Source organism: Mustela erminea, chromosome 11 (assembly GCF_009829155.1).
Source record: "Mustela erminea isolate mMusErm1 chromosome 11, mMusErm1.Pri, whole genome shotgun sequence".
NCBI classification, from domain to species: Eukaryota; Metazoa; Chordata; class Mammalia; order Carnivora; family Mustelidae; genus Mustela; species Mustela erminea.
The window spans coordinates 56,349,161-56,376,775 of record NC_045624.1 but is presented as its reverse complement, the minus strand read 5'-3'; the positions used below and the strand labels follow the sequence as shown (position 1 = coordinate 56,376,775).

The window sequence follows — 27,615 nt, the reverse complement described above, 5'->3', positions numbered from 1 at the left end:
TGCCTTTGAGGAGACAATGTTTTAGATGGTTTTCAGCTATAATGGGAAGAAGTAAACACAACCTTTCCCTAGCTCTATACAGAAAAAAATAAACGCAGTTGTGATTGGAAGGTATTGTTTGACTCAAAGCCAGCTCATTTTTCACCTGCACACCCGCAAGTTTGGGTCATTACTAAAGATGGTGAAAATGAGGTGGGATGAAGGGAAGGGGTCTTACAACAGAAGGCATCCAATTAAGAAAATCTACAAAAGTGACAAAGATGCTATTCTAGAAAGTTAGAATAATTTTATCTCAGGGAACAAATTCTGTAGTTTTGAAGGGAGAATGCAGCTATTATGAAATATCTTTCATTCAATTAAAATCAAGATTTATGTGGTTTGCTGCTGCCGTCTGAGTTCCATTTTGACTTTTGCTTAGTGACTGTCTGGTGGTTTACAAAGATTCAAATATATTTTATTATGAGCTAAGAGAGTTCCTTTGGTAGATGTCTAACTTTTTTTTTTTTTTTTTTTTTTTGGGCAAAATCCCTTGCAGTCACCTCTGCCATGAGGTGTGGCAGTGGTCATACACCCCGGAAAAAACACTTAAAGACTTTTGAGTGGAAAGGGTCATGGGTATTTATGGTGAAGAGGAAAAGGAGGCAAAAATGTTGCAGGGGTTGTATCATTTCATTCAGGAATTAGCTTTAGAAAGATCATTGAGGAACTAGTATTTAGGAGTGGTAGATATTTTTAGATTGCATCTAAGTAAAATCATGATTTTTCTTTTAATGAGCTGGAAAGAAATCATCTAGTCCTATGTTTTCTGCATGTCATGAACTCTTATTGGGTGATGGAATCAATTTCACAGGTTGAGTTTAATCAGTGGAATAGAACAGACCATATTACAAGATACCAGGGTGCACATGTGTTGTAAGATTCAGTATTAACTTGGGAAAATGATGTTTGCATTTCGTATAGATAAGTATGTTTCTATATATGTCTAAATATACTTCATTTAATATGAAATACATTTTTGATGTGAGTAGAAGCTGAGGAAGATTGGAAGCTGCTGATGGAATCCTCTCATTTCTTAGATAAGATATTAGAAGAGGCTGGCTTCTGGTTTACTTGAGTGGGTCTCTCTGAGGTGGCTTATGTATCATCAGGTCTGTCTTCTGTTAACATCTTTGTTTTGATCACCTTTGCATCATTTATGTTTCACTCCCGTACTTAAAAATTTCTGTATTTTTGTCACTAGAAAGTGAGTCAGAGATGCTGATTCTGCGGAAATGAATCTCCAAGGAGCTTATAAGCACAATGCTGGGGGTTGGTTGCTATTGGGGATGCCAACTGGACATGAGTAGAAGCTTTCCGGTTTGCTCTATAGACAAAGCCTGTATTCTCTACCAGTTACACCCCGTGCAAAGTTGGAATAATAATCTAATAAATGTCATCAGTTAGATACAGGTCTTATTTATTAGCTTCTACCACGTGTGTTAGTTCAACAAGTATTTACTGAGCTGTTTTATACCATGTAGTTTGCCATCTAAGTACTTCCCCCTATATGTAGCTAATTAAAGTGATCCCTCACTTTGCTTGTGGGATATCCTAGCAGGTGTACTGAAGGACATGGTGGTTTGGGGTTGTTGGTCAAAGATCCCAGAGATGCAGCTCCATGTCTTGGGATGCAATGTGCCACATTGGAATCCCATTATGCTTGGTCTACAAATGTTCCTGAGCCCAGCCTTTCGCATGGTTTGACACCCTGCAGGGATCAAGTCCATGTGGAAGGTTTTTCTCTCTCTTGCTTTCATAACACATTGATTTTTACTGAAATTTCTCTCTGTTGTTCTTTATAAAGCATCCATGCTGGGAGATTTTACTTTTTCTTCTGATGTCTTGAGAATCAAGGCAGCAGAGCCCAGGGGGCAGACGGTCTGGATGCTATGTGTGGTTTTGTCATTCCCACACCGGTACTGCCTCTTGCTTGTTATAGTTCCTGCAGGTGATGTTCTGGTTTTTTGCCTCTCTGTCTCATGTTTTTGAAGAGTTTGTACAAAGGGTATTATTTTGTTTAATTTGGTTATTAGTTGGGTATTGGTCATACCAGTCATTGCCCAATGCAGGTGGGGTATCAGGGAGTGGTCCCCAGAGGGCACCATGAGCCTGCTGTCCTGATGGCCATCAGTACAAAGAGAGATACCCAGGAGGGAAGCCAGTGGAGGGCAACATGGAAACAGGGCCCCATTTTGTTGGTAGGTCTAGAAAAGCTGCATTTTTTCTTTTTTTGAGTCTCAAATCTTTTTAATCTTCATTAATTAATTTGAAAGATGACACGTGATCATATGTCATCATTTTTACTTGCATTCTTCTTAGTAGCTTTGAACATTTTTCCATGTACTTTTTGGATTTTCTTCCTCTGTTTTGAATTCGTTTGTGCCCATTGCATATGTTTCCTTTAGACTTTATTTTTAATTGATTTCAAGAGCTTTTTGTATATTATTGAAATTGTATTTTATCACAGTAATATATATATAACATTAAATTGACCATGTTCATCCTTCTAGAATGTACACTTCAGTGTCATTAAGTGCATTCACATTATTATTGCACAACCATTTGCCACTGTGTCTCCAGAACTTTTTCATCATCCCAAAGTAGGGAAAAAAAACAAAACCCAGCCATGATGAGAAGCCACAAAGTTGGTGCGGTGTCTTATTGTACCTGTGGCGTACAGGCCCAAGGACCTTGGCAAGGGGAGTGCTAACCTTCTCTCCTTTCATACAACAGTAGGAAAACTGGTTGAGTGATATAATCCTCTCATTGTTTTTCTGGATCCAAAGCTTCCTTGATTATTGCTACTTCACTTTAAGAGATGTATTCATACATTAAATAAATGGTGAAAAGCTGTCCTCATAGGACCATCTTACGGAGCAAATTCTGTTTTGTTGAGTCTTTATAGTTCTTACACTTTTTATTTAATCTACTGGTGTTTGATGTTTTCTTCGCTTGCCAATGTGGTATTTCCAGCTGTGCATGGAAATTAATTTTCTGTTTGAATAGACAATTCCAGGAAACTATCTATTAAGGTTATAGGAGGCAAAGAGAATGTTGTTTTACAATTTTTTTTCCCTTGGCATTCTTGGCATTATAAGGGGAGTAAAAAAGTTGATGTAAGAGTCCATGGTTGGCAGTTTATTTTCTGTTTTTAACTAATATTATTTAAGTAAAATAAATTTTGTCATGGATCACAAAGGTGGTCAAAATAGAATGTGTTTGGCATTGAGAACTTATCCTCCATTTAACAAAAGCAGTTCTAAATAGATCTTCCATGAACTCTAAAACCTTTCTTGGGGCAAAAGACCTCTTTTTCTATCTGACTCATTCTTTGGAATCTCAAAATCTGAGGTCCATAGAATCCTATCCAAAACCCCAGGGGCCAGGTGTGTTTTGGAGTTGAGGATTTATCAGATTTTTAAAAGGTATATGGAACATAATTCCTGTGTTAATGTCATGTCACTTTTTTTTAAGATTTCTATTATTTATGAGAGAGAGAGTGTGCATGAGCAGTGGGGGAAGGGCAGAGGGAGAGGGCAAAGCAGACTCCCCACTGAAGTGGGGCTGATCCCAGGACCCTGAGATCATGACCTGAGCCCAAGCAGATGCTTAACCGACTGTGTCATGTCACTTTTAATGGATTTGGGACAGTTCCTCATAATAAAATCATTTAATGTTTATTTCTGCAGTGAAATTCGTGGATAATAATACTAAATGAGATAAAGATAATAAATAGCTTCCTATTTGTTGAGGCCGGTTTTTGTTGCCAGATGAACTTCGAGTTGCTGTCAAATGAATTATGAAAAATTTTTGTTCTTTATTATTGTGGATAAGGGACAAATAAAATTTTACTTCTATTTTAGGGACTTCCAACTGCCGTGGTTCGAAGTGGTATGGCTCCATGCTCCAGCCATGCCTGCTTCTCCTCTGCTTCACTCAAGATCTGGACTTAGCATTCTCAATATTACAGATATTTTTGTTTCTGGGGCTGTGTTCCTATTATTTAGTGATTCTTTTGCTGTATTTAATCTCTTGTTTTTCAGCAGTTCTATGCCTGGGTTATGATCCTGAATATCTAGTTTGTTTGCCATCATGGTAAATGTCTCATCTCACCCTTTATGAATATACATGTATATATGTGTGTGTCTCTTTCTATATGTATACATATATATGTATGTGTATACATTTATATGTCTATATGCGTGTGTATGTGTGTGTGTGTGTGTGTGTGTGTGTGTGTGTGTGTTCTTCATTGTTTTTATTCTTCTGCACTGGTTATTTTCAGTACTTGAAGTGCCTTTTCCTCTACTCCCATTGAATTTATCCTGTACCGCATCATTGACTAAGCCAATTTACTTTCTTCTTCTGTTATATTCTCTGTCTTCCCTTAGAGCTTTGTATCTACCTTTGTTCTATATGCAATATGTTGCTCCTTAATTATTACAATAATTATCTCTCTCATCTTAGACTGTAAGGCTTCTGGGTGCAACACCTCTTGGTATGTCTACTGCCTTACACAGTACTTGGCACAGCACAGATTCCAAGATTTTTCAACCCCAAATAAACAGAAGATGTGTATTTGGAGGTGATCGGGTGAGAATGGGGACTAGGGAGAAAGGGATGTGCAGTGGAAATAAATTCGTGAGGGGGACCTGGGGAGCTTAGTCAGCTAAGTGTCTGACTCTTGATTTTGGTTCAGGTCATGATCTCGGGGTTGTGAGACCAAGTCTGGTGTCAGACTCTGTGCTGGGGATGGAGTCTGCTTGGGATTCTCTCTGCCCCTCCCTCCAAATTCGTGCTATCTCCCTTTCTCTTTCTCTCTCTCTCACTTTCTAAAAAGAAAGAAAGATAGAAATTCGTGAACAAGACAGAGTAGTTTAGAGTAGCAATGCTTATGTTTATCTAAAATGAACACAAGGAGTAGAAAACTAAAAGATTTATATAGTTTGGGGAATTAGGAAAACTTCAGGAAGGAGTTGAAGCTGGAGACAAACCTTGGCAGGGGGATGGAATTGAGGTAGGCAAAGAAGAGTGCACAGTGCTTTCCAGAGAAGGTGGGTGCATTGTGGAAGGGATGGGTCTGGATAAGTGGGAAAAGATAGTTAAGTTTTTGGCCAGTTACAATATAAGTTCTAAATTAGGAGAGTGATAGAAGGAACAGGTCAGTAGGGCAAGTAGGGCTGGATTATATAGAACAATATATTGTAAGAAAAATAATTGGATCTATTTAGAGTAAGATGTCTTTGTGAATAGTAATAGAACAGGAATGATATGTTAAAAACAATTCTGAAAATAAACGTGTCCACAGCATATCCAGTGATGTGGAACTGAAGGATGAGGAGGGGGCTGGTTTACATCCTTGTGCTGAAAACCAGAAGGAGGTCATAAAGACCTGAATTAAGATGATGGGAATGAGACTGCAAATTGAGAAAAAGGAGTGTGACGTTTGAAAAGTAAAACCGTGATGTGATGGTTAATCTGACATCAATTTGGCTAGGCCACTGGGTGCCAAGATAGTTGGTCAAACATTACTCTGGGTGTTTCTGTACGGGTAACATTTCTGTTACTCTGTTCTGTTCTGAGAGTAACATTTAAATTTGTAGACTGAATGAAGCAGATTGAGCCTCCACAATGTGGGTGGACCTCATCTAATTCATTGAAGACCTGAATAGAACACGGGGCTGACCTCCCTCAAATAAGGGAGAACTCCGCCCTGCAGCCTTTGAACTAGAACCTTTTTTCTTCCTGGTTCTTCTGAAGTCTGCTGACTTTTAGCTTCAAGCTCAGGCACCAGCTCTGCTGATGACGGACTTAACCAGCCTCCGTATTGCGTGAGCCGGTTCCTTATAATAAGTCTCTGTTTCTTGGAGAACTCTGACTAATACACGTAGGCTAGGGAGACCGACTGGATCCAGATGCTACAGGTGAGGGAGGAATTAAAGATGATTTAAGATTTGGGGCTGAGAATTCTAGAGGATCATTATTAGTAGCAACAGGGGAAGTTGGAATAGGCAGTCAATTCTGAGAGAGCCTATGTTCGGTTTTGGTTTTGTTGACTCTGAAGTGGTATGGGAGATTCCAGTGAAATTATATGAAGCGCTTGTAGTAAGGTAGGTAGCTTGGGTGGGTTGGGCGGAGTGTGGCAACTTGGAATCCTGGACAAGTCCGTGAACAGAGGTCACCTGGCAGAACAGAGCCCACAGGGGAGTGAGAGAGAGGAGCAGAGGGTCAGGTGGGAAGTAGGAACCTAGAGAAGATAGAAGAGTCTGTACACAAAAACCTAGTTGGTGACAGAGTTCATGGGTTTGTCGGTCTCCTGTGTGAGAGTGTAAGTTCCACGAAGGCAGTGGTTTCCCCACTCCTATTTCCCCAGTTCTAAATGTTGTGCTTTGGATTTGTGAGATCTCTAGGCCATTACTTCAGTTTTATTTTTCACCTTAAATGAAAAATGAAACAGAAATTAGGGTTTCTTTGCTCTAATCTTGACTTGGCATTTAAGTAGACATATAGAATACAGTTTCTCATTTTAATTCCTAGGACTTTGATTTCTTTTTCCAAAAGAAATGAAGGTTGGTTTAAGGACTTTTAGGACTTTTTTTTTACAGCTGAAAAATTCTGGGAAAAGTATGTACATGTCAAAAAGTTGTTCTAAGCTGCAGAAGTGGCCTTGGGTAAATTCATAAAATAAATTTTACAGCAAATCTTTCTCATCACTTTTTGGGAAGTTTTTATTAATTTAACATTAATCAGAATATTGTAACATATTAAATAAATCAAATTTTTTATGTAACTTTGTCTAAAAGCGTCTTTGAACTAACACATTTCCTCCTAAATATTAAAAGTGTGTTTAAAAATCTCTTTATAGAGGGCCTAATCCTCTTTTATATAGCTTTAAATTAACATAGCTATAAAAAAAACAAAATGAAAACACACAAACAGAATTTTTCCTTAAACTCCTATGCTGTAAAGAAATTTCAGTTCTTTGCGGCATTTTTATTCTATTACACAGTCTTCTAACTTTTAAAATCTTCTCATAGAATCAACTTATTAAATGAGAAGAATCACTGGTTACAACGACCCTGTAGGATTACCACACCTTACTCAGCATTCTACTGCACCTCCTCATGTGTTTCTAGATGTGTACTATAATCTCATAAAATCTCATAATACCTGTTCTTAATCAGTTTTGGGTATTTGATCAATGTGTGATATTTAAATTGTAGTTGATATCCTTTAACAATTTTTTGACTGTACAGTTTGAAATATAATGAATTTCTAAGAAGTTTAAAAAAATATGATCTTTCTATTTAAAAATGTACAGCGTGTATGTTGATATAATATATGTGATACAGAAACTATTGAACAGATGGGGAATAGGTGCCATAAGCTTTAATCCAAAGGCATTAAAATACTAACATAAGTAAGATGTTTTCTTTATTAAATGGAACTTGTGCCCCCAGGATAAGCATTGTGAGTTAGATATGGTTTGTAATTCTAATTGTCTGCCTTCATACTTTCTGGTATGTAAGGCCACGCTGTCTGTGATCATTCTTTCTCAGTGATCGTCTCTGTGCAAATTCCATCTGGAGACAAACCATAATCTCACAAAACAAACTGAGGGTTGCTGGGGGAGGGAGCTATGGAGAGGGTGTTGTGTTATGGACATTGGGGAGGGTATGTGCTATGGTGACTGCTGTGAAGTGTGTAAGCCTGATGATTCACAGACCTATACCCCTGGGGCAAATAATACATTATATGTTAATAAAAATAATTAATAAGAAAAAAATTCCATCTGAAAATAACCTGCCTTTAACTAACAGAGTGCTGATTCTTTTTGGTATTTAATGTCTTTTTTGTTTGCTTTGCTCTTCTTAATTGAGGACAGTTAATAGATATGAATTCTTTCAGGAAATAGACAATGTAATAACAATAAACAGATATGTAATTTTCTGATACAGTTCCTCTACCTACAAAGTAATATCTAGAAATATTGCCTAATTCCAGTATGATACTTGAAAATTATTTATTTTTACTTCCCAGAGATCCCAAATTTCTAGATTTCTTACGAAGGTGAGTAATTTATCCTTGAATTTATTTTACTTTTGTGTATATTTATATGCAAGTCACTTAGTCATTCTTGTTGGTCAGCTGACATCTTAGTTGTTTGCGTTGCCTATGGGCATGAAGATCTGCTCTTGCTGTTTGCTCTGTGGTCAGGTATAGAAGAGATTAAAAAGTAAAAAATATATATTTGGGAACATAAAAAAAGCATTAGCAAAACTTTTGTGACATCTCTGCTCCATTTATAGGTCACACTAATGACTGCTTTGCTTCTCAGTAATTTTCCATTTGTAACATTTTATACCTGGATACACAAATGTAATGCAATTGAACAAGAAAACAATTATCTGTCTGGTGGAAATAATGTACTTATCTCATTGAAACAATTGACTTGTTTAAAAATACACAGAAGTTCTGCTCAGACTGCGGTTACCTGTAATTTGTAGAGAATTTCCAGGAAGAATTAAAATCCTCTGATATAATGGGATCAGCTATTGAATCCATTGGTTGTGAAGGATAAATTTCCATTCAGAATTTCCCTGCCATGTAAACCTCTATTTGGAATCATTTTGGTTTTGAGAGCTTTTTTCAGTGATCTCTGAGTTTTGGCTGGATCCCTGGAAAACTGCATGCAAAGGCTGTATCTTCCAGTGAAAGCTTCATGTTGACTTGTGGGTTCTGTGTCAGTGGAACGTTTCAGCACTTTTTGGCCTGGCTCAAATGTTTCTTGGCATTTTTCTGAGGAGTTTGGCCCATACCATCTATACGATCACACTGGATTCTGGATAAACTCTTAAAGCCATCATTCATCTGCAAGCTAATTTGGGATTTTATTGGGTTTTGGAAGTGGACTAATACCATTAGGCAATTGAGGATTCAATATTTTGAATAATATTTCCAAGGACATACCTACTTTAAAAATAATACAAGAAAAGACTACCTTTCCCTTAGTACAGTACTAACTCTTCTTGTATCTGATCTTCTCACAGAGGTCAATGTCCTGTTTTAATTTCTTAGTATATTATTTTCTCTCTTCACCAGTTTCTGAAGTTACTGTAGATCAACATTTTCTTCTTTCTGAAAGAGAGGTTTCTCTGGCTCTGGGTTGACTTCAGTCTTAGGATGTGGGACTGATGTGGGTTTTCATTTTTCACGTTGAAAGTACTGCCAAAGCTAGTTAATTTTAGTTGTAACATCACAGAATGTTGGTGCCCGTAGGTGCCCTGAAGATGGCCTTGTCCAGTCCTCTCATTTTACACTCAGGAGCTGGACCCAGTTACTTAGTTGGCACAGGAAGCTTTGGCTGGAACTTATGACCACTTTATAGCAGAGCTGGTCTATGGGACCATTTCTCTGCCCCAAGTAATGCTTAGGATCTGCCCCTGTTCCTGTCTCAGATTTTGTATCTTTAGGTAGTTTTCCTTAATGCTTTTAAAATAAGTCCATACTTCCTGTGAATTTGGAAGACCAGCCAAATAAATAAATAAAATAAAATAAAATAAAATAAAATAAAATAAAATTTTGTTTTATATTTGGTTGGGATTTCAAAGTGTTATATACTATGCCATTTCCTTCGCATTTGGAACCATCAAGAAATAAACGTAGGATAGAGAAAGGGGACAAAATTACTGTCTTCTTATAAATAATGCTGGACTTTGGACCATATGTTGGATTCAAGGCTGCAGCTGGCTTCCCGAGCCTCCCACAGCCCTGTACGGAACTTAGACACCCAGTCACAGATGGAGAAGTGTGGAGCGCAGGTCCCTGTCCTACCCCTATGCAGGACCACTTTCAGGAAGGGCCGTCCGGGGCTGCACCTCTGAGAGACCGCACTGGAAGCCAAGGCCTGCCACCAGGGTTCTTTCTGAGGATTCTGGCCAATGAGAGCAGCCCTCCATTGATACATAGGAAGCCCCTCTTTTCAAGTAGGTCACTTTCTGGTGTCATTGTCTTGTCTTCTTTTTTTCTTGCTTTCCATTCCTGCCTCCCGTTCTGATACCAGTGTTGTTTACATTTTTCCTTCTGCATCATGAGTCATGCCCCCCGTTATTCTCCTGAATAGAGTTGAAAAAGCAAGGGTAGTGAATTCAGCCTAGGCAAATGACCATTTTCATTTGAGTAAAATAAATGGGAATTAAGCAGGGCTGGTGAGAGTGCTTTAAACATATGCTCAGAATATTCTCAATAACGGGAAATGAAGAACTCTTCTTCTCTGTCATCACCAGGGTATTCTTCTGATATTTTTTAAGAGAAAGCTGGGGGAAGACTTTCACCTGTCAGTTTGCTGTCTTTGCTTAAGCTCTGCAGCATGCACCATTATATTTTAATAAATACATTTCCATGTATCTATAGGCAGAGTCAAATGATCTTATTTTGTTTTGCTTTTGTCTTCTTCCAGGTCTGAATTGAGTAAAATTTCAAGTCACAGAACTGTCTTGGCATTTTTAGTTGAGTCTTAGTTTTATGTAGGTTAAGTAGCTACTAGATTTCATGACTCTCCCCTCCCCCCCAGATATTTGTTAAGTGATCATCTCTTCTTTACCTTATACATTAACAGTTTAAGTAGTTACCTGCGGCAGCCTAGAGAACCTGTAACAGTATCCTTCCTATTAAGGGATTTTTTTCCTTTAGGATTTCTTGCCTTGTAAAACATGTTGCACCTGTGTGTAGACACTGACTCCATTCAGAGGTCAATTAAATGTAATCGAACATGGTAATGTTCTGGACACTTGCAGATTCCCCCGCAGTATGATGCCCTCTTGGCTTTAGCTTCCTTTCAGTGGGTTGGAGGGCATTTAGATAAAAAGGTACTGAATGGCAGAGTGGATTTCAGATTTTAAATTTTATGATGTTAAGATTTAAGATGTTTCGGTGCCTTCTTGGCATTGAAACCATCACCTGTAAAATTAATTGTTTCTGAAGAAGTGGTTGAACAGACATTGTGTGAATCACCCACTCAGTGGGCCTGGCAAGTTTCTGTTACAGTGAGAACTGAGAAGTTGGGACACAGGGAGTAGGACCGAGATAGTCACGGTGCACAATGGGAGGCATTGGGCCAGAGGAGTCTCACAGTGGAGACCAAAGGACCTGACTTGAAACTCAGTTCCACCAACTGACTTTCACAATGTCTCTGCTGCAGTTTGTTCATCTGCACAATGGGCATACTAATTAATGCTGTCGCCTTCAAAAGTCTGGTGAGAATTAAGTGAAATAAATACCTGGAAGGCACTTTAGAGCAGTGTCTGAAACATCATATGTGCTTTATATTATCTTAGCTGTTGAATGGTCTTCACATTCCTAGTTGGGCTAGTGGATCAGTGTTTACCTGTATTTTTAAGAGTTTTTCTTAGAACACTGTTTTTTAGGAACACTGGACTACAAAGATCTTCTGTGAGGTTTTATTCCTGGCTTGCATTTTTAAGGGTGAACTATGCATCAAAAGACTATGAACCTTAATTTTGTATAATTTAATATTAATAAATAAACCTGGACTCTTGTTGTCTGTGTGAAATCAGCTGATGATTTCAGGCAATTTATTTCCCACTGCCAGACTGTGTATAGTTGTCTTCATTGTTGTCCCTGGTTTTGGCACTAAAATTGTTTTGTAGTCATAGTTGCTCAGACTAGAAGGGAAATATTGAGGAAATAGTCCTTCATTTATTAACAAATAAATAAGCATTAAATAGTTGGGTATTTTCAAGGAATGCAGAATAATCTAATACCCAGGGGCATAAAATACCCCAGGGAGAAAAATTTTCTAATACAGTGTGTATGTGTTTGTGTGTATGATATGTTATATGGACATGTCATGTAAAAAATAGAGAAGGAAGAGTTTTGGGGGAACCTAAAAGTTTTACTGTAGTTTGTATAATAATTAACTTGGCTACATCAATATCAGGAAAATAATTAGAATAACAGATTATGTTGAGTGCCTAAAGAAATATGTTTGACAACTTTTAATTTTCTTTCCTCCTACACACCACTTCCTAGTTTGTTTCTGGCACACCAGATGTGTCTCAACACAGTGGCTGATCCTGGTAGAGTTGTGTGAACACCCGTGGCATAACAAATTTTCTCATTTTTATTCCATTTAATGAAACTGAAATGAGAAGGAGCACTGTATGTTGCGAATGATGCTATACAGATTTCAGGTGTAGCTTGCCCTTTCTCCAGACCTCTGCATCAGTGTTCCCTTTTTCTGTGTTCCTTTTTAAAGCTAATATTAAAGTTTGTATGCAAATGATGAATATACACAAACAAAGCTGATTGTAACCCTGCTTTTTGTCGTTAGACACCAGTGGGCTACTGTTGGTGCAAAGGAGTTAAGGGGGATTGACTGGTGGGGGAAAGTGAAAAAAAATTAGTCACAGGGAAATTTTATTTTGTCTTTTTACTCTCTTTCCTGTTTTCTAGCTTCTTTGAATGGACCAATTAACTAGAGTTTTTTAGCTTAAACTCAGCTTTAATCCTTGATCTCCATGGAATGAATACTTTCCATAGGCATTTTTATTTTGTCTTTCATTTACTTACTGTAGTAATTTTCCCATTATTTTTAGCCTTTTCTCCATTTAAATGCCAGGGCATGTACTACATTTCAGAAGCTGTAATTTTCTTTCAGAGAAATTAATTTTGTTTTTAGCTTTGGCCTTATATATGATTCTTGTGTCTTCTAGTTTTGAACGTCTACCAATAATTTATCTAACCATTAAAAAAAATGTTTAATTATAGAATAAATAATATTACCAACAGAAGGGAGATATTTCTCACCATACCAGCCTGTGCAGTTTGCTTCCTTTTGGTTTCACATCATATTCAGCTTCAATTTAAAATGCCCATGGGCGCCTGGGTGGCTCAGTGGGTAAAGCCACTGCCTTTGGCTCAGATCATGATCTCAGGGTCCTGGGATCGGGTCCTGCATCAGGTTCTTTGCTCAGCAGGGAGCCTGCTTCCCTCTCTCTTACTCTCTCTCTGCCTGCCTCTCCATCTACTTGTGATCTCTCTCTGTCAAATAAATAAATAAAATCTTTAAAAAAAAAAGAAAAAAAATAAATTGCCCTTTTCATGTATTATACTCTTTAATGAATGGTTTCCATGAGTGGTTTTCCGATAATCAGTAGTTGACTTAATCATTCCTCTGATGTTAAAGATTTAGACTTATAATGTTTTGCTACTATAAATTACGTCACCACAAAAATCTGTTCAAATATTCCCTTTTTTGGTGGGTGGTTGTTATTCGATTTAAGCTTTCTGGCTTGACATTATGAGGTTAAAAGTTTCAAATAATTTCATGGGTCAAATGATGTGACTTTTAAAAAGATGCCTTTTGAAGTATTTTGTCAAGTGCTTTCTACTGTAAATTGCCAACTGTAATGTATGGGCTTATCAGTTTTATTTTTCTAAGAATTAGGACAGTGTTGTATAACTTGGATAATTCTATTCTTAGACTTTATATTTGTTAGTTAAATGTAAAATGGTATTTCAGCAATGCCTTAATTTGCCTCACTTTGGTAAATAAAATGCTTGAATGCTCTCTTTTTTTTAATGTGCACTTAATAATTTGATTCCCATGTGCATGTCCATGTTATTTCTTTATTTTTCTTCAGAATTTTGTTTTTCTGTCAGATTGTTTATCCCCTCTTTTAACATAGAAAAAAACCTTTGATATCTTGTATTTATAAATATTTCTGCAATATGTTATTTTCCTTTTACCACAACTATTACTTTTCTTAGTAAAAGTTAAAGATTAAACTGTTACAAAAATTTTACATCTTTTTCTTTTTTTTTTTGACTCAAGGTTTAGAAAGCTATTATTCTTTCAAAAATACTCAATTTTATTTCTTGCTAATTTTTATAAACAAGATCATATATTTATACATATATATACAGTCACACACATACAAAATGAAAGAGGAGACATTCGTATTATGCATGTGTACATATGTATGTATATATGTATATATTTTTTAAAGACTTATTTATTTGCTTATTTGACAGACAGAGATCACAAGTAGGCAGAGAGGCAGGCAGAGAGAGAGGGGGGAAGCAGGCTCCCCACTGAGCAGAGAGCCCAGTGCGGGGTTTGATCCCAGGACCCTGAGATCATGATCTGAGCCGAAGGCAGAAGCTTTAATCCACTGAGTCACCCAGGTGCCCCACATTTGTATTATATTACATGGTATAAATTTTGACCCATTTTCCCCTCAAATCACCAACTGGTTTTCTCATTATCATTTATTAAGTACTTCTCCCACTCCTTATTGTTTTGAATTTCCTTTTTATTATATTCATATATATTATTAGATATTTTATACTGGACTTTATATTCTTATTTGTTGATGTATTTCAAAATAAGTATCAAAGCCATATTATTTAAACTATTAACACTTTAGGGCCTCTGGGGTGTCTCAGTTGACTATGCCTCTAACTCTTGATTTTGGCTCAGGTCATGATCTCAGGGTTGTTAGATCAAGCCCTCCTTGGGGTGTGCCCTCTGCTTGGAGTCTGCTTGAGATTGTCTTTCTCCCCCTCCCTCTGTACACCCCACCTGTCCTTGTGCTTGCATGCTCTCACTCTCTCTCTCTTGAAAAAAAAAATTACTGTGGCTTTATAATAAGTTTTAAATGTAGTGGGCTCTGACCTTTTTTAAAAGAAATCATGGAGCGTCTATGATATACCAGAAAAAGTGTGGAAAGAGAAATAAAAATTACCTAGTTTCCCCATCCCTGGTAATCAAAGTCTTTCCAGGAAAACAGACATGAGAAAAAACCCTCAGACACATTTATAATGTTATAAAAACCATAAAAGAGAGGTGAATACAAGACTTTGGTAGCACAGAGGAGAGTAGTATATTTTCACCTGTTTATTTTTAAAACTAATGAAAGTTTTATTTTAATTGTAATTGTTATTGTATGTCTATAAAATAACTTGAGAACATTTGATTTTTCAATCTTATAATCTCATTTAGGATTATTGTCTGTATATTATTTATTTCTCAATTAAGTTCTATAGTTTTCCTTAATATGAAATATTTCTCAGATGAATTTCAAGTTCATCACGTACGTGTTATGAATATTATTGTGATAGTCTCCATGTAATTCTGCCTTTGATTTATTTCTTTTAAAAAAGCATCTGTTTTTGGTTTAGCACTCAAGGAAAAATTGGAACACATACTTCTTCTTCTTCTGGGGGGGCTCTCAAACATTCATTGATAATACTTCTGAGATTTGATTGGATTTAGCATACACTTAAAACAAATGTAGATGGGTTATTGATGTTAATTTTTGAAACTGATGATAGGTCATTGCGAAATTCTTGAACCAAGGAAACATGATTGAAAACCTTTTGAAAACCTGATTGAAATTGTAGAAAACAATCCGTGTTCTATAGCCATGGAAACTTCAGACTGATCATCTTTGGCATATGAATTATAGTTTCTATCACTGCAGCTGTTAATTGGTGACAAGAGGGGATAAAAGGCATTCAGGAGTTTTGGAAAATAAAAAACACACATCAAAGAGTAGTCATTTCTGGAACTCTATGTACATCAGTTGTTTAAACCCTCCTATTTAAATGCACAATAAAGCTCATTTCATTATTTCTGTTTTATAATGTATGCTTTATTTAAAAATATTTTTGTATTGATAAATTAGGTCAGGAATAAGCAGGACCTCAGTGACGTAAATAAACTAATCCCAATGGATGACTGTCTTTGGACTTTCTCTTTTGTGTAATTTTTTTTAATGTACGAGAACACTTTTGGCCAGGATCCCATTATAAAAAAGAAAAGAAACGTGGGGGGATAAATATTCCCAGAGAGACTCCTTGAATTTCAGCCCTTCCAGTGACATGATTATTCTTGTGGTTACACGAGATGAAAAGATAATGAAGAGTTGGTTTCCTATTTGAATCATAAAAAATAATTTAAATATACATAGGACCATTGACTTGAATAAATGGATGCCTTCTAAAAATTCTCTTTTGGGAGGCATGCTGAAATGATTTTAGTGGTCCAAGTTCTGTAACCTCAGAGCACGTTCAAATGTAGGGAGAGGAGTAGCAGACACTTGATAATAAATTTAGTCCAAGTGTTTATATTTGATCTATGTACTTCTTCATTCAAAAGGATGATCTGAGACATTTTATAAGAATGTATGCAATTCAATAATGAGCAGAAGTATAAAGAAGAAATTATCAGGAGAATGAAAATAAGTGGGAAGTCTTAACCACAAAAAAGAAAGCAAATGTATTTATTATTCAAGTCATGTCTCTTATTACATACACATATGCACTTATTATAATTGTTAGTTATGTGTATTAAATCTTTATATTTGTGTTTGAAAAACACAGTTGAGGGCTCCTGGGTGGCTCAGTTGTTAAGCATCTGCCTTCAGCTCAGGTTGTGGTCCCAGGATCCTGGGATCGAACCCCTAGTCGGTCTCCCGGCTCAGCGGGAAACCTGCTTCTCCTTCTCCCACACTCCCTGCTTGTGTTCCCTTTCTTGCTATGCCTCTCTCTAACAAATAAATAAATATCTTAAAAAAAAAAAAAAGAAAGAAAAACACAGTTTAGTTGTACCATTTAGCTTTGTAGTACTTTTAAGTGATTCCCTTTAAAAGAACTAATGATTTGTCTGTGGGTGATTTCAGGTCAACCTGTGCAATTTAGTACCTAATTTAAGAGTGGAAGGATAAGGGACACCTGGGTGGCTCAGTCAGTTAAGCATCTGCCTTCCGCTCAGGTCATGATCCCAGGGTCCTGGGATTGAACCCCACACTGGGCTCTGGGAGCCTGCTTGCCTCTCCCCGCTACTTGTGCGTACACACTCTCTCTCTCTTAATGGATGAATAAAAAGTCTTAAAAAAAAAAAAAAGAGCGATATGTTAAGAAATGTTTGGGAGAGAAGAGCAGGTATAATAAACATGTAGAAAATTACTGAATCCTCTATTTGAGATAACTTCAAATGTTTCTTAGCAGTTACTCAGATCACAACCTTTCGTATTTTCTATCTCAATGGCTAGCTCTTTCTTCTACTTTACCATCACCTGCAGGAAACAAAACAAAAAATAGCTCCCCCAATCTGAAATCATTTCTAACTTGTGTGGTAGGCTTAATCATTTGTATCCAAAGTGTCCTAGTACATCCACTGTAAGTTGTAATGAAGTCATCATTGATAACATAGAGTATGGAAAGAAAATTTAGAGAAATTTGATCTGGATGTCAATGAAAAAGAAGAGAAAGTTGAATAATGAAATAGCATGAATTAATGAAAAACGAGAGACTGGAATTTACCATGTATATTATGTAGCATGTAAATCCTGAGTAACAGTCTTGAAATACTGAGTCTGAAAAGGACCCTTGGCTTACTCAGATGTGCATTTTTTACACTTGTTTTTTTAAAAAGATTATTTATTTCTTTATCTGAGACAGTGAGAGAGAGATTGAGCAAGGGTGGGGAGAGGCAGAGGGAGAGGAAGAAGCAGGCTCCCCGCTGTGGCTGTGGGTCTTGTGGGGTTTGTGGGGCTTGGGCTCGATCCCAGACCCTGGGATCATGACCTGAGCTGAAGGCAGATGCTTAACCAACTGACCCATGCAGGCCCCCCTGCATTTGTTTTTTATTGTATACAACTTAATTTCCCATTAATTAAGTCCTAATCTATTGAATATGCATAAGTAATTATTATCATACCTTAATTAGCTTCTTTTCCTCTCCTTAAATCTTATATTTCTTATTTATGAGGAATTATTTCCAAGCTCCATTATCCTTCTGGTATGTTACCACCCAAACAGAATTGTAAGCATGGGTATTTTAATGGGAAGAGGTAGGTGGTGACTTTTTTGGTTTTGTGATCTTTTACATTCTGATTTGCTACAACTTTATTGATCCCCTACTGATATAACAGGTGCCAGGCTAAGAGCTTGATATCTTATCATGCATTAATTCCCATAGTAACTTGATGAGTTAAATAGTTTATGGTCCTCATTTAATATAGGAGAATGCTTATTTTAGGGAGAGACTAACCCAAGGTCACATTGCTAATAAGTGCTGACTTTTTGTTAAAACCCAAGTCTTTGACCTTGAAAGCAGCATTCTTTCCAGAGCCATATCTCTTACTAAGCATTTCTGACTTTTACTTAAGATACACTTTGCTCTCTGTTTATTAATTATGTTTGTGAATCATCTATTATGTGAGCTGAATGGAAGGCTGCAGTTATTATCTGCACCACATTGTGGAATTGAATCGCTGAAATGCAGCTCTGATTTTTGTTGACGGTATACAGTAAGAAGAGTTGGTTCAAATTTCCTTCGGTTCAGATCAGAAGGGGGAGCAGTTTTTTAAGTGAAAAAAAGTATGTAGTTTGTTTTTTTTTTTGACACTGGTGTTAGTTCTCTTTTTGCCTACTAAGGACAACTACATGTAATATATACTGTAAACATTCTATCTGATATAATGAGGATAGTGAGGCATATAGTGGGAATTCTTTCACACTTAATTGTGCTCATCAGACATCTATTGAGCACCTTGTAAAATCCAGATATTCTGCTATGTTCAGTGCTCCCCTTGAATAAGATACAGATGTGACTCTAGAGGAACTTATAGTCTAGTGGAGAAACTCAATGTATAATGAGATAGCTACTTTTCAAATAATTCAAATTCAGTAAATTGCTTATGAGAACCATCACCTTTGGGCAGTTATCACTTACCTAATAAAGAACATAAGTGAGGCAACTGGGTGGCTCAGTCATTAAGCCTCTGCCTTAGGCTCAGGACCTGATTCCAGGGTCCTGGGATCGAGTCCCGCATTGGGCTCCCTGCTCAGTGGTAGCTTACTTCACTCTCTCCCACTCCCCCTGCTTGTGTTTCCTCTCTCACTGTGTCTTTCTCTGTCAAATAAATAAGTAAAATCTTAAAAAACAAACAAAAAAACAAAAACGTAAGTTCTGGCTAAGAGATTTTCTTATTTCAGGTATTGCAACGTAAATCACCTTGTAGCATCATTTTATTTTATTTTATTTTTTTTAAAGATTTTATTTATTTATCAGAGAGAGAGAGGGGGGAGAGAGCGAGCACAGGCAGACAGAATGGCAGGCAGAGGCAGAGGGAGAAGCAGGCTCCCTGCTCAGCAAGGAGCCCGATATGGGACTCGATCCCAGGACGCTGGGATCATGACCTGAGCCGAAGGCAGCTGCTTAACCAACTGAGCCACCCAGGCGTCCCTGTAGCATCATTTTAAACCTTTTTCAAATAGAACCCACATTTTACCTTTAGAACCAAAGGATGTTGAAAAGAGTTCAGTATAATCTAATTGAGTCACTTAGCAGGCTTATTTTAAACCAGTCACTTCCTTTTCTTTCTTTGCAACCTATGACACACAGACTTCCAGAATCAGGAAAGTATTGTTTTGTTTTTTGGAAGTTGCTTTATTATGTGGAACCAAAACTAAGTTAATATGCATAGTGTTTGTCAGCTCAAGGTAGTAAATTAAATTGAGATTTTCTTCCTTTCCCTTCTAAATTTGGGCCTGAGTTTTCATGTTATAAATTGACAATTTTTATTTATTCATAATGAAATTATCCCTTTTATTTGTAGCCACCTTCATCATCTTAACACTTAACCCTCCATGACAGTTCGGAGGAGAGGAAACTTGGCAACCATTCATTATTATCTGTTTTTACCATCAGAAGGTATTTATTTGTAAAGAGAGCATGGCAATGACGTCAAGGATAGGAATGAAACACTCCCTAACATTTTTATACAGGGTGGCCTTTCCTTTGAAGTCCTGATGGTGAAAATGACCATACTTAACTTAAAATGCATGCAGAGTCTCCTGAAAACACAAAAGCATGTAACTATAGCTGTGGAAAGAGAATGTCTAATAATAAAAGGAGAAAATGTCAGTCTTGGACTAATGATTTGAGAATCCCACCAGTAACCATCTACACAACATTTCATCTACATTTTAAAGCAGCTTGCAAAGCCCTTAATGAGCTGTGCTTTACCACCTTTGTGCCTGTGTAAAAATCCACTCATCAGAGAAGCCCACTGACTCCAGTCCCAATATTATACAGATCTGAGACATTTTTTAAATGATTAATTTATTTGAGAGAGAGAGCAGGGGCAGAGGGAGAAGGAGAGAGTTTTAAGCAGATTCCTTGCTGAGCATGGAGCTTGATGTGGGGCTCCAGCTGATGTCCCTGAGATCATGACCTGAGCCAAAAACCAAGAGTCTGAGGCTTAATCGATGGTGCCACCCAGGTGCTTCTGCAAATCTAAGACTTAAAAGAAAAAAATAGATTTTCAGTCCCTCATACTGTATCTTGAGTACAAATATAGTACTTAGTGGATGAGTTTCTGGTGTTTGTTTTGAGCCTAAGAGTGCTGGATATATTGAGGGAAGTCCAGTGTCAAAGAGATCTGAAATTTTTTTGAGTTTTGCCTTTGTACGTGAGAATGTACGTGGTGAAGATGTTGGCATTCTCATGACTTCCTTCTGATACAGTCATAGTATCTGTGACTGTGATTGGACTTGGTCTGTATGACAGAGTTACATAGAGAGGTCTGCTGGTGTCTGTGGATGACGAACAGAAAGAAATACCTACTACGTCTGTGCCTGGGAAGAATGAGTTCTGTGGTCATGCATTCAACGAGCAGTTCTGAGGGATGGTTACTGGGCTCAGTTCTGAGGATGAAAATGTACAATGAAGACCTGGTGCCTATAATGATGGACACTGAAGTCCAATTGGAAGGACATCAATCAACAATCTTTAAAGCAATATAAAGCACAGATTTGATCATGTAAAGTATGGCCCTTGTGATTATTTCTGTTTGGGTGGGTGCAGTGTGTTGTGTGAGTATATAATGGGGAAGGAGTGAGGAAAGTCAGGAGGAAGCCTTTAGCTGAGAAGGAAGAGTGAGGAGGAGGCATGGAAAGGTGTGGAGTTCTGGAGGGGGAGGGAGGGAGTGGATATTTGAAGCACCAAAGACCCCTGGCAGGGGAGGGAGCAAAGGGGGAAGTGGCCTGAGGTAAAGGTTTAGATTCAAGGATTCTCTTGGAAGAGGATCTTTCAGTTTCTAAAAGATTAAACTGTTTAGTGAGGTCAGTGATTCACTGAGTTTCTTTAGGCAGAGGAATATAAAAATTAGTATGCTTATCTTTTCAGCAATCTGTCTTTTTTTTATTAATGTTTTTATCTAGCATCTAAGACCATCTTTGTTCTAATTTGATGATTAGGATGATGATGAATAGAATGATGAGGGATACTGACTGCTATGGAGATTTAAATGAAAGAAAACAGGGTGCCTGGGTGGCTCTGTCAGTTAAGAGTCCAACTCTTGATTTCAGCTCAGGTCATGATCTCAGGGTTGTGAGATCAAGCCCCATGCCAGGCTCTCTGCTGAGTGTAGAACTTGCTTAAGATTCTCTCTTTCTTCCTCTGCCCTTCCCCATCTCTCTCGAGCCCCCTCTTTAAAAAAAAAAAAAAGATAAACTATTTCCTTATTTATTATTCACCATCTTTATTATTATTATAAGATTCAGTTTTAGAGTGTCTAATGTTTCTTCCACAAACCTTTATGATTACTTCATTATACAATATTACTAAATTCTATTATGACAAAGTGAATTACTGAAATCCATTGTTAACCCTGTCAGTGTTGAGCTCAGACCCTGGAGCCAGAAGAGACAGGATGAGTCCTAGTGGCATTATTCACTGCATTTTTTTATACTGAACATGGTTTTTTTGCCTCTCTAACCTTGTTTCTTCATCTGTACAATGGGCTAATAATTATACCAACTTCTTAGGATAAATAGGATAATACAACCAAATATCTTATTGAGCTATCTTTTATTTTTTTAAGATTTTATTTATTTAGTTGAGAGAGAGAGAGAGTGCACACATGAGAGTGTATGAGTGGGGGTAAGAGCAGAGGGAGAGGGAGAGAGACAATCCCAAACAGATTCCCTACTCAGCGCAGAACACGACATGGGGCTCCATCTCAGGACCCTGAGATCATGAACTGAGCCAATATAAAGAGTCAGACGCTTAACCAACTGAGCCCCCCCGGGGGGCCCTGAGCTGTCTTCTTTTAATTATTTCATAAGACACATGAGGTGTCTTTTCTGTGTTCCTCTCTTGGAACATCCAAAGAGGAGGAGGTTCTCAACTTTGGGTTTTAGACTACCATATTCAACTTGTAGCCCATCTTGTACAGCTGAAGACCATCCACGGTTTTATGTAAACCTTTTCCTTATTGAAGGTAGTTGTTCATTTATTAAGGCAAATGCCTTGTGCCTTGGATGTGTGAGCCCTAAAAATATACTTCCAGGGATAAAAATAGATCCCTTGGAGTTCTGAGATGCTGCTTAATCAGAACCAGCTGCAAGCTGTCTAGAAAATGCAAGTTATATGAGCCAGATGGCTTTTGCCCTTTTTACTTTAGACAGCATGTAATTTGGATAACTACAGCTACAGTAATACATTTTGCCAGTCACACTGTTTGATAAACATATTTGTTGAGAACAGCCACTTCCAATTAGAGACCCAGTAAAATGTTAATTTATTTTAATAATTTTTCCCTCTAGGGTAAGACCAAGAATACTTTCAAAAGAAATTCCTATTCACAGGAAAGAGTACTGTTCAAGGTTTATTGTATGCCAGTGGTTAATTTTTAAGATTGGCATTTAAATAATGATAAGGAGTATTCATGACCTACGCTTCCATTTTTAAAAAAAAAATTTAGTGTATATGTGAGGGTCCATAATTTTCCATATTTTATAAATATGTTTGTTTTACCTATGGAAAGATGGTTTGGCTAGTTTAACTTTCTTCTATATAGCTCTAATTATTATAAATTCTAATAATAGTTATTAAATTATTGTTTATCTACAAACCATTATTAATATGGTGTATCTGAGATTTTACTTTTATGATTGGGATTTTTAAGAAGGAATTTTCTTTATTGTTGATGTAACCATGACTGATTCTCATTGACTGAAGATTACTGTAAACATAGGAACTAATATTAGCTGAATTCTAATTTCATCCAGTTCTCACTCCGATAAAACAGCAAAGCTAAATGTTTGGGCTATTCACACTCTGACGACCTAAGGTCAGATACAGCCTGCTTTTAAGAGATGTGAAATTAGCAGTTCTATTTTTCACTGGTGGCACCACTTCTTGGAGAAGCATTTTGAGGCCTTGATCATCCATTACATGTGATAAGTATTCCCTATTTCTTGGGACATCTACCAGCCTCAAATAATAGATTGCTGAGCACCTTGGAAGGATCTCTTGTGTCATAATTTTTCTGTAGTTCGAAGCTTTCCAGCATTGTGAATTTAGCACATAACAGTTTTTTTTTCCCCCTCACCTAGCTTAAAGAGGAGAGGTTATTTCATCTATAGGATTAGTGATGTTAGAACATCAATTTCATTATTATAGTAGCTGCAGGTTTATTTACTCCTACTGTAGTACCAGGAACTCTGCTAATCACTTTATACATTACTGCATCTAAGCCTCACAACAACATAACATTACAGGGTATATATTTTTATCCTGTTTTACAGATAAGGAAGTGATGGCTTTGGAGTATAATTATTCACATCATAGAGAAAGTGTCAGAGTCAGAATTTGAAGCTACTGTTGTTTTAATGGTCTGTCTGACTCATGCTCTTTAATTCCACCCATTCAGCTATGAAAAGTGGCATTCGACTTAGCCATAGCTGTTCTTCCAGAGATAAACACATGCCTCTGTCCATTCTTATATAACACAGTGATGCTTCTTAGAATTTATTTTAAGCTCAGATTAATATGTGAACAGATCTCATCTCTCTCACTCCACTTCATTAGATACACTGTAACTAATATGCTTTAAAAGTAAAAGTCCTATCAATAGGGAAAATCTCATTCTGGTGCTTTTCCAATATGTAGTTAAGAATGATACTGACACATAGTGCTTTGAGAAGCTGGTAAGTTCTTGGATGATATGACACAGCGTAGGAAGCAAATGGTCACCATATTTACCAATTCTGCATCCTGCTTTTATGTGTTTAACAAACTAAGCAATAAGATCATGAAATTCAGTAATGAATGCAGCAGTTCATACCTATACACTGTCTCACAGACAGCAGGAAATAAAGCAAAGCGTTAATTATAAAGACTTCTGGGTTGTAGTTCTGTCCACTGAAAGCACACTGAGGATCATGGAAAACATTTTATTATTTCTGGCCATTTGGGGAGATTATACTGTTATAATTATTTACATATGGAACCATTAAGTATTTTCTTGAAAGGTAACATAAAATGATAGAAAAGCGTGTACTTAAGTACTATGGCTTAAAATAGGGCTTATGCTATCTGTTAGCAAACAGTTGATGTTCTTTGCCATTTCCTAGAAGTGAAAGGTGGTTATGGATCAAAAATATTACTTGGTAATCAAGTGGTCATTTCTGTTCTCTTATAAAATTCTATATTTAAGCAATGACTTAACCCCCTTTTTTTCATATCTCACATAGTGTTGTCACTTAAGATAAAGATTCAAATGTGCAATCTACTATTGCTTGACCCATTTGAGCAAGGCATTTAACGTCATTAGATGGGAGACATAAACCACCTAGAGTTTCAGTATTTTCTTTGTGTGGACAGATATAACTCGGAATGATGCAGTAGCCTGATTTAGTCAATATATTCAAGTTTTCTGTTAATGTGTGAGATCCTGTTGTTGATGCCATGGAATGGAAAAGGATAGGTGGAAAGTGATCTCTGTCACATGTATCTATTGTCTATAATGTGGGTGCATTATTCCTTTTTCCCTATATGAAGGTTTAGTAGCTTATTAAGTTGTCTGCTTTGCTTAAGTGATTTAATAAGGAAGTGTTAAGGATTGAAAGAAATGACTGCGTCCTTGTCCTCAAAGAGCTTTTGACATTTGGCACTAAAAGGGTACTTTGTTCACAGAACTTAAAATGTGGTCCCAGAATATTGTAACTTTTGGAGGTTAGGACTCCAAAGAAGGTAGATGAAGGGAAATCTTCTGTTCTCTTTATCCAATGAGGGACTTTGTTGCTTTTGTCTTCTGAAAGAATAGACATGTATTGGGCTGAAAATATATGTTATAGACCCTTAGGCTCCACTGGCATATTCCAAGCTGTTATTGTCAGTCATATAAATACATATTTAGACAGTTTCTGAAACACATCTTGTTCCTTGAAAATAGAGATATCACTCATCTTGGTATATCAAATTAATATGTAAGATGGCTATCTAGAATTGTGTAATTTCTTTACTAAGGCTTCTTTTGTCCTGCACCTTTTCAGAAGACCTTTTTCTTTCCTTTCTTTCTTCACTAGATAACCATAATTTTATTTCTAGGTGTGTAGCAGCATGAGGTGCATGAATGTGTGTGTGTGTGTGTGTGTGTGTGAGAGAGAGAGAAAGAAAGATCGTGCAAGGGGAAAGAAGAGGAAGAGGGAAAGAAAGAAGCAAAATAAGTTAAATCTCTTTTTTTAAACGATAATCCACCACATTATGTGCACCTATAAGCTTCCTTTATACTATTTATAAGTCTTAGCTCTTTTGTTACTGCATTGGTAAGGCATCATGCTGTCATTCTAATGTTAGTGATGGGCGTATGTACATCTCACACCATTGAAAACAACTCTGTTAAATACTGAATAGGATACTAACTTTACATTAAACTATCCTGGTTTGCTAGCCCAGGGACATGTTAGACATATACATATCTAGATAGTTGTATTTTTTTTTTTTTTGAGGGAGTGTTCTGTTTTAATTGCTTTTGACCTATTGGTGTCATAAATTTATTAGTAGGTTTCCTAATATTAAATCATTCTGGAGTTCTTGAAATAAACTCAACTGGACATGTTTTATTATTATTTTAATACTCTGCTGTGTTTGATGTATATTTCATCTAACACTTTTGCTTCTGTGTTCATAAATAACACCGGTAGTTTTCTGTTTTGTCAGCTCTTTTTCAGGTTTCAGTGTCAGGGTTATTGGACAAATCATTTATGATCGTACAGTCTGCACGTTGTCACCTAGTTTTGCAGATGAAGGTAGTGAAGTATCTTGAGGAAGGGAACTTTTTCAGACACACAGGCTACCATATCAGCTAGCAGAAAGGGGAGGAAGGTGAGGATTACTTGAACACCCTAAAATAGATTTTTTAAAAATCCCCGTATTTTTCTATGCCCTCAGTGTTTAAAGAACTAGCATATTAAGATCATCATGGCCGGGGCGTTTGGGTGGCTCAGTGGGTTAAGTCTCTGCCTTCAGCTCAGGTCATGATCTCAGGGTCCTGGAATCAAGCCCCACATCAGGCTCTCTGCTCAGCAGGGAGCCTGCTTTCCTTTCTATCTCTGCCTGCCTCTGACTACTTGTGATCTCTCTCTGTCAAATAAATAAATAAAACCTTTTTTAAAAAAAATCATCACGGCCTGGAAACTTTATATGGCAATAGTTGTTTACTTCCATTTTTTTCTAGAATTCTTGGTCTCTTTTGATACATATTTCTCTTCTGGGTGAATCTTTTAATTTTGCTGAAACTTAAAAAAAAATTTTTTTAAGGGGTGCCTGGATGACTCAGTTAAGCATCTGCTTTCTGCTCAGGGCATGATCCTGGGGTCCTTAGATTGAGCCTGTCTTCGGGCTCCCTGCTCGGTGGGAAGCCTGCTTCTTCCTTTTCCATTGGCCCTCCTCCTGCTTGTGCTCTCTCTCCAATGAGTAAACAAAATCTTCAAAAAAAATTTTAACCATTTTTGTTGTTTCATCTTTTGTTTTTTAAAACACGATTTATTTATTTGAGAGACAGCATGCTTATGGGGGTGGGAGGGGTACGGGGGTGCAGGGGCAGAGGGAGAGGGAGGAGAATCTCAAACAGACTCCCAGCTGACTTAGGAGATTGGAGTGGGAATCCATCTCAGGACCCTGAAAGCATGACTTGAGCTGAAACCAAGAGTCTGATGCTCAACTGACTGAGCCACCCAGGCACTCCAAAACTTAAAAAAAAATTTTAGCAATAAGCTATACATAGCACTCTTTATAATTCTTTTAATCTTTTCTGTAGTAGGTTTTTTTTTTTTTAAAGACTTTATTTATTTGAGAGAGAGAGAGTTCACAAGTGGGAGGGAGTGGCAGAGGGAGAGGGAGAAGCAGACCCCCCGCAGAGCAGGGAACCCACCTTGGGGCTCCATCCCAGGACCCTGGGATCGTGACCTGAGATGAAGGCAGAAGCTTAATGGTCTGAGCCACCTGAGCTACCAGGTGCCCCTGGTAGTAGTGGTTTTATCTCTCATTTTATTTTTTGTCTTTGTCTCCTGGTTTATTTATTTATTAGAATGTAGATGTTTTACTATTTTTAAAAAAAATAATTGCTTATATATTTAGTGTTTCTTTTCTCCACTTTACTTAGATATAGCTTATTCTCTTTTAAAAAATTATTTTCCTATTTGCATTGAAGATTCTTTATTTGCAAAGAACCTTTCCAGATACTTTTTAGGCTT

The 27,615-nt window shown here is 37.1% G+C and overlaps 1 protein-coding gene and 1 non-coding gene across 12 annotated transcripts in view; one reads left to right on the top strand and one right to left on the bottom strand.

The window, feature by feature from the left end:
• Window positions 1–27,615, top strand: part of HDAC9 (histone deacetylase 9) — a 923,925-nt gene that overhangs the window by 96,998 nt on the left and 799,312 nt on the right. The gene's annotated exons all lie outside the window — the stretch shown is intronic.
• Window positions 2,646–2,772, bottom strand: LOC116569772. Its single transcript, XR_004277195.1, has one exon. It is a non-coding gene; the product is annotated as a U6atac minor spliceosomal RNA (small nuclear RNA).